Genomic DNA, 12,912 nt, shown 5'->3' with positions numbered 1-12,912 from the left:
CTTCATCATGCTGCTCAAATCATGAGGAAAAAAAACAATATACTGAATAAGTGATAATCTGTACATTACATTATAAGGGCAATGTATCTTCATCTCCATGTAGTCAAACACTGAACTGCCAAGACTTGTTTTTCATTATCCTTATAAAGGTGTTATGAAAGTCAAACTTTGAGAAAAGTGTAACTTTAATCAACCTGACAAGACATGTTCTTAAATGTTTGTATGGTGAGCAATCACATATTTCCGGTCTTGACACATAATAACAAGAAGAATATAACTCATATCTTGCCATCAGCTATATTATCTAAAATGATTACCTCCACCCACACATTTTACTGCAGGCAGTTTTAGGAATGTGGAAAAATGTGTCATAATCAAAACCATACGCACTGCTGTTATATGACACAAGTGAACGTTGATCATAATGGATGACATGTAGTATACCCAAATGTAAATATGTGATAGGCATTGCCACCAAGTGTTTGAAAACAACATTGCATATTGTATCTTTACATTTGTTATTTTTTTCCATTTGTGACCAATAGATGGCACACTGACTGCATTGCTAGTGTGATCTTAGTGCCACTCATTTCATCTCATCTTCTGAACTGCTTTATCCCTACTATGCTCGCAAGGGGTGCTGGAGCCTATCCCAGCTGACTTCGAGCCAGTGGCAAGGGATACCCTGAATCGGTGGTCAGCCAAACACAGGGCACAGGAGACAAACAACCATTCATGGTCACACTCTGTCCAATCAGCCTACCATGTGTGTCTTTGGAATGTGAGAGGAAACCAGAGTACCCGGAGAAAACCCACAGCGGCCTGGGGAGATCATGCAAACTCCATACAGTTGGACCAACCTGGATTTGAACCCAGGTCCTATACACAGTGAGGCCAACGTGCTAAAACTACACTTTTGTTTTGTGTTACTTTAAATATTATAAAATAGCTCAATAGTTAACACTAGTCCAGTTGTGGGGAGAAAATAAACAAATATAATATATAATATTTGTACAGACATCTGCAGGTGATAGACTGCTAAGAGGGAATGCACAGTCAGGAAAATAATTTTCTAAAATGCTATCCATCTTGGGCTTGTGACATTGGTTTGCTGACCACGCCCCTTAGAACAAATAGAAGAAAAATCCTGTTTTTTCCAGGCTGAAAAATATTGTGGAAAAGATAAAGTGATTGGAGCCATACTGTTAATTGACAACCTCAAAGCCGTTCAGTCTGTGCTAAACTTGTAAAAGCTGTCAAGTGCTGTTAGTAGATGATGAAAAGTGATAACGTAAACATTCAAAGGGACTCAAGGTTGTACAATTTGGACACGAGCCAATAGCCTCTGAGGAACTTACCTCAACTGTTGCAATTGCAACTACACTTGCTGTAACACTGTCTCATGTGTAATGTACAGAAAAGTCAACATCATATAAAAACTTCAGCCTCGTCATCATTAAAACATTATCTTTTTCATTGGATCTTTTCTTCATCATGACACCATAGCCGGCCGGGACAGCTATTTAATGTAAATGTGACTTCATTCTTCACGTTCACTTACGACATGGACACAATAAAGCTTCATGTTTAACAGCAGTGTCTTAATGTCCCTTTTCTTTACTCCCAAGCTGTCAAAGTCACTGGACCAAGAAGCTTGTAACCAGCACACAACGAGACGAATAAAACGGTCTGCTCCTTTCCAAGGTTCAAAGTGGAGGACACAGACCCAAAAAGTAATATATGGTTGTTTTGCCTGTTAAATTCAGCCAGACTGCTGGGTATGAGGTACATGGCTCAATGTATAAATAGCTTAGAAACAATATTTCACTGGTATTATCAGTGGTATTGTATTTGTATTCCATATTTCCTAGTATGTGCATGGTTTAGACATTCTTCATGATGAGTAAAATTTTGCTTATCTTTTTAACGAGCTAAAAGGAAAAGACAGTGGATAAGTGTATTTGGTTTTCCTGTAATTTATGTGACAAGCGTTTTGTCAGGAAGCCTCGATATTTTTTACTGTCTTCTGGTATTGACTTTTTTTTCGAAATCCGTGTGGGAAACAAAATCCTTTGTGAAACAAACCACCAGGTTAATGAACTGACCTCTGTAAAGCTATGCAGAGTTACTGTAGAGGACTATGCATTAATTTGAATTCATTTGGATTGATGTTGTGCAATGGTTGCAGTGCGTTTACTTTAGGTGATACCTCACAGTGAGTGATAAAATAAATAAATGTGCGAGCTAAACCATTAAATCTTACTAATACCAGACCCAAGCAAATTGAACCGGATGAACCAGAATGTCGATTTATCATTATTATTATCTTAAAGAATCATTCACACGATAACTGAAGTGATTGCCTGATTTTGCCGACCTTTTTGATGCTGTTGCTAGGACATCTGTTATGATGAGGAGGAAAAACTCCAATGAACCTTCAAGTCTGTCCGCATCAACGAAACCTTCCTTAAACACAGACAAAGTGTAAAACAAAGTGTCATTCACCACTAAAGCTGTGAACACAGACTCTGCTATTTCTTATTATACATGTATAATAAGCCAGCTACTGTCACTCAACATGTCTCCATCTCTGGAGAGAAGCCAGACACAGTTTAAACATATTATCGTCTGCATTTCTATGCAGCAGATTGAAAAAAGAACTTGTACAGGAGTGCATTTTTTCCCTCCATTTTAATTGGAAGGTGGAATTTTGGCATTCCAATAGTTATACCTATCTCCCACAAATTTGCAGCCTGTCTACAAACTACATATGTCTTGTTTTGTTGTTTGTATTTACTTTCTTTATTTAATTTAACTTTTGAACATTGTAATTCTTGATCCATTTAATGGAAGTCTTACCTAATTCGCCTCCCGACTATCTTCCACACTCTTCCCGGGACATTCATTGTACTTCCACTCTAGACAATAGAGCCTGGAGAGACAAGAGAGGCAGAGCTTCAAAACCATTCTATATCAATATCAGCCAGAGAAACATTGCAAAATGGCTCATGGCATCTTGTCTAAAGGCTGACCTGGTCTGACTGCTGAGCTACAAAGGACAGCTCTGGACACAGGCCAACATTAGGGGAAATGTCCACTGCTATCAAAATGCCCATTAAGGTAGAAGTGCCAGTGCCTGTTTGCCATCTCTCCTCAGTGTCCCGAGATGTGCCAGGTTGGAAACCTTTATTGAAAGGAATCCTTTTGCATTTAGATTTCCCAGGACAATAACAGGAGGGCACCTTTCTTGGCAAATGTTTATTCCGTCGAAGGTGCATCTTGTCTAACAGATTTTCTCTGGCTCTTCACCAAACATACATTTATGTCATATCCAGCCAATAAGGAACTTTTTAAATTACTGGGTAGGGTTCAAAAGGTAACTCACTTCGCCCTTGTCCTTTTTGTTGAGGATTCTAATGAAAATTTCTAGTTTTACATTATGAGTGGACAGATTGGAATAAAGTTTGTCAAGAACTATCTTCTAAAAATGTGCTCAAGTCGATCCTTTAGCAAATAACTACTTAGTTTGTTTTGTTCCTAAAATGAAGCTATGATATGATTTGAGAAACATAATAAATAATGTCAAATAAACATTGCAGGGTACTGCAAGAAATTCTACTTATTTTTTTCCTGAAAATGTGTATTTGTAAGAAATACAGTAAACAGACCATTGGTTATTATCTAAGCCAAAGATGTTTACTAGTGGAAGCCTGCCTGCTATAAGTCATCAAAGCCATTCATTCTGTGCGCAACGGTGAAAGTGCTCAAATTGAAAAATGTTTTACTTCAATATGTGTTTGTGTTGGGTCAGCAATTACGTGTAGACTGAGAATTGTCTCAATGCCAATAATACACAGGCAGCCTGTTACTGGGTCAGTGAGTTCACTGCTGCAAGTGCATTTTTTTTTCTTTTCTTTCACAGACACTTAACAGCCTCCAGAAACCTTAGATTACATGCTGGAAATGTGAAAGTGGAAAGTGGTACTTACTTGGTAATTTGAAGAAAATGTTATGATAAATCTAAAATTCATTAATATTATAGGAGATTCCTCAGATTAAGCATAATAATTTAAAGAAGAATTTCCTCAAAATTCAGAAACAAGGACAACAAAATAAATTTGTACTGAATTTTTGGATCAGGCTGCAAGGATTATATTCCAATTCATGGCTCAAAAACATAAAACAACGGAATTATTGTTTATTATATATTCATCTTTGTTAAACTCAATTTACACTTTTGTGCCACACATTATATTTTAAACAAGTATTGTATTTTTTCATGGCGTCAGATGCAATAAAATTGAATTGGCTCTTTCAAAACAATGTAAAAAGCTCATTTGAATTGAAGATGAGCTGTAAATGGTTGCATATACTTTTAAGACATTAGGCCATTAAATATGATACTGGCATTGCGCAGTGTGAATACTAATTGCTAATTCAGAACACACTTTTGGCTCATTTGTAAATTCAGGTCATACTGAGCCTGTGGGAAACAGATGTGCACATGCAAAGAAAATGAGATGTTTTCCCTTACTCAAGTTTTGAGTAACAGAAGATTATGCATTATATTTGCATTTGGCTTCACATAGAGTAATTAGAAGGATTTGGAAAATCATCGCAAGCTAAGATTGGAGATGGCGTCATGCTCATGATGAGAGGCAAAGCAGACATTATCTTTCTGTGTGAAACTGGTTATCAGAATATGGAGCATATTTATTGGCCTTCTGTGGGAGGTCATTGGAGGTTTGATTATCTTATCCTCACAGACACCTCAATGACACATCTTTTCTTTTTTCAGCTGCCTGCATGATGCATTGTTGCAAAGCTGCTTAGGTCCTGTCACATCATGTATCCTAGAATACCAGTCTTGATTTTTTTCTTATCAATATAAACATGTAGTAGCTTGTTCCAGAATTACTTTGCCAGCTTGGCTTTCAACCTTCATACTGCTGCTGATAAGAATGAGGGCAAATTTCCTTGTTAAATCTCTAGTTTATGCAAAATTAAACTTTTCATCTTATATCACGGTGGACTCGTAGGCGAGTGGTTAGAGCGTTGGCCTCACAGTTGTGGGGTTAGGGTTCGATCCCAAGTAGGCCTTTATTGTGTGTGAAGTTGGCTTGTTCTCCCGGGGCTTGAGGGAGTTTTCTCCGGGTACTCCGGTTTCCTCCCACATTCCAAAAACATGCAGGGTAGGCTGGTTGGGCACTATAAATGCGTGTAAATATGTGTAAATGGCAACCTGTCTCCTTGTGCCCTTCGATTGGCTGGCCGTAGTCGGCTTTGATAGGTTCCAGTAACCCTTGTGAGGATAAGCAGTTCAGAAAATAAATGAATGTTATATAGTCCCCCAGATTAAAAAAAAGAGCATTATGTGCAGCTGCCTCGTAGCTGTGCAGTTCTGTGCCAGACCATCCAAGGCGCTGCAGGTTATTGATTTTTCCTCTCCAGCACAATCAAGGCTGACCTTGTCAAAGTAGTTTCTAATAGTTTTGCAAGCACTTTGAGATTCTGCTATGATGTCAAGTCAAATAAAAATGAAATGTCTTTTTCGCTAAGGATCAAGGATATGTGCCTTTGAGCAGATTTAAGTCGCACTGAACAAGATTTTATAGCACACACATCAAGTCACATGCACTACTCCCAACCATAGTATTAATATATAGCGAGTTGTCACTAATATACTGTACACTTAGACAAGATATTCTCAGATTGTAACATATTTTTACAAGTAGTTTGATTCTTTTCAATATGAAATATGTGTTATGCTCAATAAAGGTTGAGAAATACAGCTCTAAACAACCACAAAAACTTTTTATGCCATGGGCTGGCCTTTCATGTGTGTACTTTATCATCTCACTCTTCACTGTGTGTGTGTGTGTGTGTGTGTGTGTGTGTGTGTTTCTAAATGATCCCTTGAACCCCTTGACACTGGTGCTATTTATGTGGTTGTTTTAAATACAGAATATTTAATCGCCTTTCTTTTATGTCTAGTGCATTTCAATTGGGAGTGGTAATAAACAGCAAGAAGCCTCTTTTTTTTTGAAGAATTGTTGATTATCTGTCAAATTACTGCTTGTGAAGTGAGTTCACAGCGATCATACAATGCCAGCCTCTCAAATATTCGCCCTCATTCAAAGCTAAAAAAATGGATGAATGACTCCTAATATAGAAGGGAGGAAATCAGGTCAATAGTATTGCAAAGGCCGGCTATAAAAAGAACAGCTTCCAGTGTAATCACAGCCATAGCATCATGTAAATGACAAACACTGAACTGTACTATATTTGGGGAAAACACTAAATACTTTTTACAACTCATATTGGATATCATTATATTATAAAAGTAGTCATACAATTGTGTCTGGTTGATATATGAGACTAAAATGAACTTTGATGAGAGTGACACATGCAATGTAATACATCTTAGATAATACTCCAATAATTGAGGTATTTCATTTTCTTGCATTCAAACAAGTGATCTATAAAATGTTTACATTTCTTGATTCATATTCCTTCAATCACTAACATAGGGGCTTAGCCCCTATGTTAGTGATTGAAGGAATATGAATATATTGGAATAGGAATATATTGCATAACACTATGGGACAGTCAGTCATGTGGGCATGTGTCCTCCATAGATCTTATAAAAGGGTCTTACTGGGTCAGTACATGTGCACATAGCCCGGCTATGTGCACATGTACTGACCCAGTAAGACCCTTTTATAAGATCTATGGAGGACACATGCCCACATGACTGACTGTCCCATAGTGTTAGTGCCAAAAGAAGCTAGCTGTCTGTCATTCATTATTGGAAAGGAAGCTTGAACATTATTACTCCAAGAGAAGATACGTCTGATTTATATTCTACCCCAAGTCTGGTGGGAGAATCCAATTTTTCAGCCATTGATTTTCACTTGTAATGATATGTTGCATTTTCACATTCCTCAGTTTGAAAAATGTTTAAAACTTCTTTCCTGAAATGCAATTTGCCACACGGACCAGACACTATTAAACATTTCTGAAACTACATAGTGGAGCTGATTACCTGCGATGCATATATCTATATTGCATGTAGACGAGATCAAAAGATATGAAGCAGGTGATGGAGCGATGGCAATTTGTTTGCTAATGAATTCTCTGTGCTAGGCCATCACAGCCTCTGCATTCAGATTGTGCACCAGCGATGACTTTAAGATTGCCGATGCCAGGCTAAATAAAAGCCTGCAATGTTTACTACCCCTGCTCTATCCTTTGAGACTGCCATTTTTATTATTCAGCTCAGGTCTACAGAGGGCAGTTGTTGTTTTTGACCAGGACAATGTCTTAGTGAAGATGACAGTGGACAGGTCTTAAAATTCCCCCACTGACTCTTCTCCAACTACTACACGAGAGAATATAGACTTACAATTTTACACCTTTCTGTATGAAAATATCCGTTAACAGCCTGTTCTCTTGTTGATATTGTAAAAATAATGTAATTTCTTTCATTATTTTTTAATTGCTGCATGTTTTATATAGCATATTACCATTAGTTTGAGTTATTTCTGTATAAGAATGTAATTTATCTATTCCCCTCACAATTACCATTATTCATGATCAGTAGGGGGTAGGAGGGATTCAAAAGGTAAATACAGTCATTCATTTTCCATACCGTTTATCCTCACAAGGGTCTCAGGGGTGCTGGAGTCTATCCCAGTCCATTATGGGCATCCTGATCTGGAGGCAAAAAGAGATGGACAAACAGTCACCCTCACACTAATGTCTCTGGGCATATTATAACTAGTATAATTTTCAAGTGAACTCATCTGGAGGCAGAGGTCCTGCATATGACATCTTTTTCCTCATTCTAGTGGATAAAACCACATTGGACTGTGACCACCCCCTGCAGAAAGCATTCATGCTTCTATCAAAGGAACTTTTCATCCAGCCTCCACATACATTTCCTGCTCAGTGGTGAAGAAAATCTGCTTTGTTTCGGCAGCTTTAGCAGAATCCCTTATCTGCACATGTGAGGCTCTTGGTTACAGATTTGATATATCACGAATCATTCTGTCTAGCTGGAAAGTAATCTGACATTTGTACTGCGAAAATGGGCTCATCTAAGCGAGTCAGGTTGTTGCACTTCCATTTGTTTTCTCACTACCGAGAAGCCAGTGCCTTTGGACTGCAGACTAGAAAAATGATCGTGGAGTGTCATTTTGGAGGATGGTGTAGATTCTGGCGTACACGTTGTCAGTAGCTTTAAAAGTGTCATATTGTTGTGTTTTTTTGTCCTCTGGAAAACAGTGTTGTGCTGTCATCTTGTTTAGCAGTCTAATAGAAACCCAATTTCCCTGTGATTTTACTGATTAGATTTTAAAAAGGATACATGGTCAAGTGACATTTTAATGGCTTGTTCACAAATAGTTGTTCTACTTAAGTGTCCGCCCATCTGTTAAGTGTCAAATTAAACAACCAAGTCAATCTTTTGTTCTGGTTATTTCCACAAAAAGTACTATCCGTGAGCTCTTTTACACTTTCATTTCTTTCACTACAAAAGAACTGGCTCCATTCATTTCACCATGGCAAGACCAGTTAGACAAGCACTACCATTAGCAAGAAGAAGCAGCTGGCCAAGCTCTGCTCGGGGCGTAAATGGGATGACAAAAGGCAATACGCAAGCTCTGGTTCGCTCCGAGTTGCCTTACAGTCAGAAGAGAAGCTAATGTGCTCATATACTATTGACCTTCAATCTAAGCGAAATGGGACTGAATGGTTCTGAAATACTTAAGAGACTTTTACTCAAATTAAACATTCAATTCATCAATATTCTATCTTACCATCAGGAATAAGGAAACATTTTCAGAGTACATTATGGATAAAAAGAATTACAGAGCCTATACAAAAGGACGATAAAAGATGCACCTTGTAATATCATGTCACTATAATGAAGACTGCCAGGTTCAAGGTAGACTCCTGGGATATACCGGCGGAGTTACAACTCTGTCCTTAATTAAGTCTAAATCCATTTTTCCCCCGCATTGGCCATCAGACATCCTTGTTCTGATATGAGGGCGCAACCTCGGTGATAAAGTCTTGGAAATGGCTGCAGCAGTCAGCTCTTTTCGAGGTCTTGCTTACACGATGGAGAGAGCACTGAGGACATGTTTTATGTTAAAGGCTCATTTGGCCATTGCTCCAAACACATGGCTGCACACAGAGACCGGACACATCCGATAAGATTAAACGATAGCAGTGAACTTGGCCGTCCGTGCAGCGGCTGCAGTCTGTAGGGAGTTGAGGTTTTTACTAAATCTGACACCGCCATCTAAAGTAGTATTAGCAGGCTTTTTGAAACATACAGTATATGTCGTAAAGATCTAATAAAATTGTTCAAACAAAATACACATCTCATCTAACGTAAAATACTCCTGGTCTACATGGTTTTTCAGCAGGTACTTCGATTTTAACTATGTTAAACTATTGGATGTGATATTTTCTGAGCTTGGTTGAAATCGAGAGTCACTTGTTTTTTTTTTCCTGGCGGAAGGTTTTTACAGAGTTCACTAGAGGGGATGTCAATAAAACTCAAAGTACAGATGCACTTTACAGTAGCTTATTTATTGTTTACTTCCGTGCAACTGCCCACTTTATGTCAATATGGTGCCTCTCCTGTTTTCTTTCTTGTCACACGTCAATGTTTTTCATTCCTTCTCAAAATGAAGCAGTAGAAGCTCAAACTGTTGACCTTAGTTGGTCCCCGGGTGTGCATTTGAAAACACCTGCTACCTCTGCTGTGTAACCCAGCGACAGATCTGGGCTGTACTGTTCCGGAATGGAAAGGACTTGACAGCAGATGCTTTGATTGCCTGTGACATTAGCGCTGCAATGGTTCACCTCAAACTTTTATTTAGACTGCTTTAAGGATAACATTTCTACATTAAATTTCAACTCAATATAAAAAACAACCATTTTCTTCACAATCAAAGCTTGTCATCTGACCTTTCTGTGCAATATAGATACTGCCATTCCTTCTCCGAAGATTTAATCCAACCTTAACCACTGAAATATCAAAGTAATGTTGAACGAAAAGGCACATTTCTTAATGACAATTTGCAAAACTACCTTCACAATGAAACCCAGTACATTAAAGGCGGCATTTAAGAAAAATACCCAGCTAAGGTCTTCACTTAACAGAGGTCCAATCTTGACAAGCAAATTAAGATTTCTAGCACTTCAAAAAATAACTCTTGATAAATAAATAGGAATAATTTCATAATAAAATCCTTTGCCTCACTACATTTATTTTCTAAGATAACATCATTAAACTTAAGTAAAGATAAGGCAGTTACAGCATTTACCACTGAAGGTTAATTAATATGAATTAATAATCAGTGTTAGGTTAAACAATAGAATTTAAAAGCCTCCGATTATTACCACTCATTATTGCTCAGCTCCTTTCATTTAACCAAAGAATGTGTTTGTGAAGCCATTCAATGAATTGCAGCAATGTGCACTAAATGAGTAAAAACAATAAAGGGACAAGTTTTGGAGAAAACCCAACACATCACTTGACCCAAAACGACTTTTGAGCAAACAGAAGTGCAAAATGACTACCACACATTGCAGCTATAATGATGTGTTTTCTCTCTTCCACAAACTAATTAACCAGAGTAAGCATGGCTAGTACAAGCGCCTCAGAGTTCTCAGATCGAGGAATCAATCCCTGGTGGTTTCCGACCTGCCTTTATGGAGTTTGCATGTTCTCCCCATGGTTGCATGGGGTTTCTCTGGGTGCTCCAGTTTCCGCCCACAACCCAAAAAACATGCATGGAGAACTGGTTCAACACTCTAAATTGTCTCTGTATGTGAGCGTGATTGGTTGTTTGTGGCAACCAATTATCTCTGTCTACTGTCCCCCTTGCCAGTAGTGAAATATCATCAGAGTCAATAGCTGAAATAGTTTATTAACATTAATCCGCTTTGGTTGTTTGAGTTGCAGATATACCCACTTTATAAAATGACTTATTTACCTTTACCAAATGAGTGCAATTATAGCTACTCTTTTAAAGAGCTCGACCATCATCAGTTCTACAGAAATGCAGCAGGGTGCTCCAGCATGAACAATTGAATAAAGACTATTGACGGAGCAGGTCAGACTCCTTGTGTGACATGTAATTTTCCTCTTAGAGGCAATGTCAGGGTTTTTCTCCAAAAGCATATTTTCCAGTGAGCAATAATGACCTTTCATCTTTATTCCACTCAATTCTCTTCGAGCCTATAAACCCCAGTCGTTCCATTAACCCTTTATGTATGAATCATTTCACCTCAGCCCTGAAGAATAACCCCAAACTCACAAATATAAGCATTTTACATGTTTTTCCTACTTCATGACTGATCTATTATCTCAAAGCAGATCTGAGAGCCCATGACAAAAATTACAGGAAGATTTCTCTTAGCAACAGTGAATGTTATTTCTGTCTATAACTGCAAACATTGATTTGATGGCACAGCAAATGCAAATTTCGAGTGACTCTCTAGAGTCTTGTAATCATCATGATAACAATTTCACTACAACAGTTTGTTGGAACGATTTAGAGAAGCAGGTGGATGGAGGATAGATTGGTTGCTGGATAAAACTTACAAATATGTGCAATCTTGAATGGATGTAAGGCTGAAAATCAATGCTTAGGGATGGCTTTCACTTAGTTTTAAGGCCAGGACGTTCCTAAAGCCATGTGCAAATACTCACACTGCAATGTAGAAATTGCATTACAACATGGACGGTTTATACCGAAAGAATATGGTTTAAAATATGCATATATACAGATGTGTTGTTCATATTTCTTTGATAGTCAATTTGGATGATAACAAATCTTTTTGTAAGAAAATGACCCACACAAATATCTGAGAGAGATTCCAAGTAATATTTTCTGACAGTATCGTTCTTTTTCATTAATTGCATAAAGTAAAACTGGAATATGATTTAATGCAGGTGTGCAGTGTCAAACTGATTGACGTTCAATTGATCCCTTAGTCAAGTCAAAACAAAGAAAAGTGGAAACACTGTGGATGTTCCAAGAAAAACAATCTTTCTTTTACAGTTACATTTTAATTTTCCTTATCTATAACATTAGCGAATCTGACTCTGGCATTTTAATTTGATCAATGGATCCATCAGACTTATCTCCCTCTTTAAAATGTCCCAAAAAACAATAATTATTAAAAATGTAGCTGCATATATATTTGATGTACAAGGCCATCAGAGTCATGCTCTATTAAAAATGACAAAAGCATATGAAATATGCAGCAATGCAGCTGTGGTGTCAGTAGAAAGAGAAGAAAGGTGGCTGGGTTTACACATCATCTAAATTCTTACACCATCTCTCATATCTCTCTAATATGACAAGCTTGTCAAAAAACAATCAATGAGACTTATATGTAATAAAAAAACACAATTAAAAGCAGAACACGCTACAAATCATTCAATTAATATATTACTAAGGAAAAGAAAGACATGTACAAATGTACAGTGGAAGCCCTACCATTAATTAACTGAATATATTAATCAAACTTTCTAAGCTCAAGATATACTTTTCAAGGTGCCAACCTTTTCTCGCCACTGACAAAACGCAGTTACCCATGTTGATATAATTTTCATTAAAGCATGAGCCAATATTTCCGGATTCAATGCATTGCAATGTTTTGAAAAGAATTTGTGAAGAAGAATAACAAGAACAAAATTCAAGCAACATGCAAATTTGCACATACCGGAATGGTTTAAAGTTCGAAACTGGGCCATTATAAAGCAAAAACTTGCTTTTCCAAAGACTGTTCTTTTCTCGTCTGCCCTCACCAAGAGATCCTATCCATTTGTCAAGCAAACACTGCAAGGAATTCTTGATCCAATTGGCTTGTAGTCAATACCCAGCA

General features: G+C 37.6%; 1 long non-coding RNA gene across 1 annotated transcript; it reads right to left on the bottom strand.

The window, feature by feature from the left end:
- Positions 1–1,928: 1,928 nt before the first annotated feature.
- Positions 1,929–7,716, bottom strand: LOC144205771 (uncharacterized). Its single transcript, XR_013328225.1, has 3 exons — positions 7,652–7,716; positions 2,860–2,932; positions 1,929–2,466 (listed from the first exon to the last, which is right to left on the bottom strand). It is a non-coding gene; the product is annotated as an uncharacterized LOC144205771 (long non-coding RNA).
- Positions 7,717–12,912: the final 5,196 nt, after the last annotated feature.

Source organism: Stigmatopora nigra, chromosome 12 (genome assembly GCF_051989575.1).
Source record: "Stigmatopora nigra isolate UIUO_SnigA chromosome 12, RoL_Snig_1.1, whole genome shotgun sequence".
In the NCBI taxonomy this organism is placed as follows: Eukaryota; Metazoa; Chordata; class Actinopteri; order Syngnathiformes; family Syngnathidae; genus Stigmatopora; species Stigmatopora nigra.
Note: the sequence above shows the minus strand (reverse complement) of the source record. Positions and strands in the feature narration are given on the sequence as shown.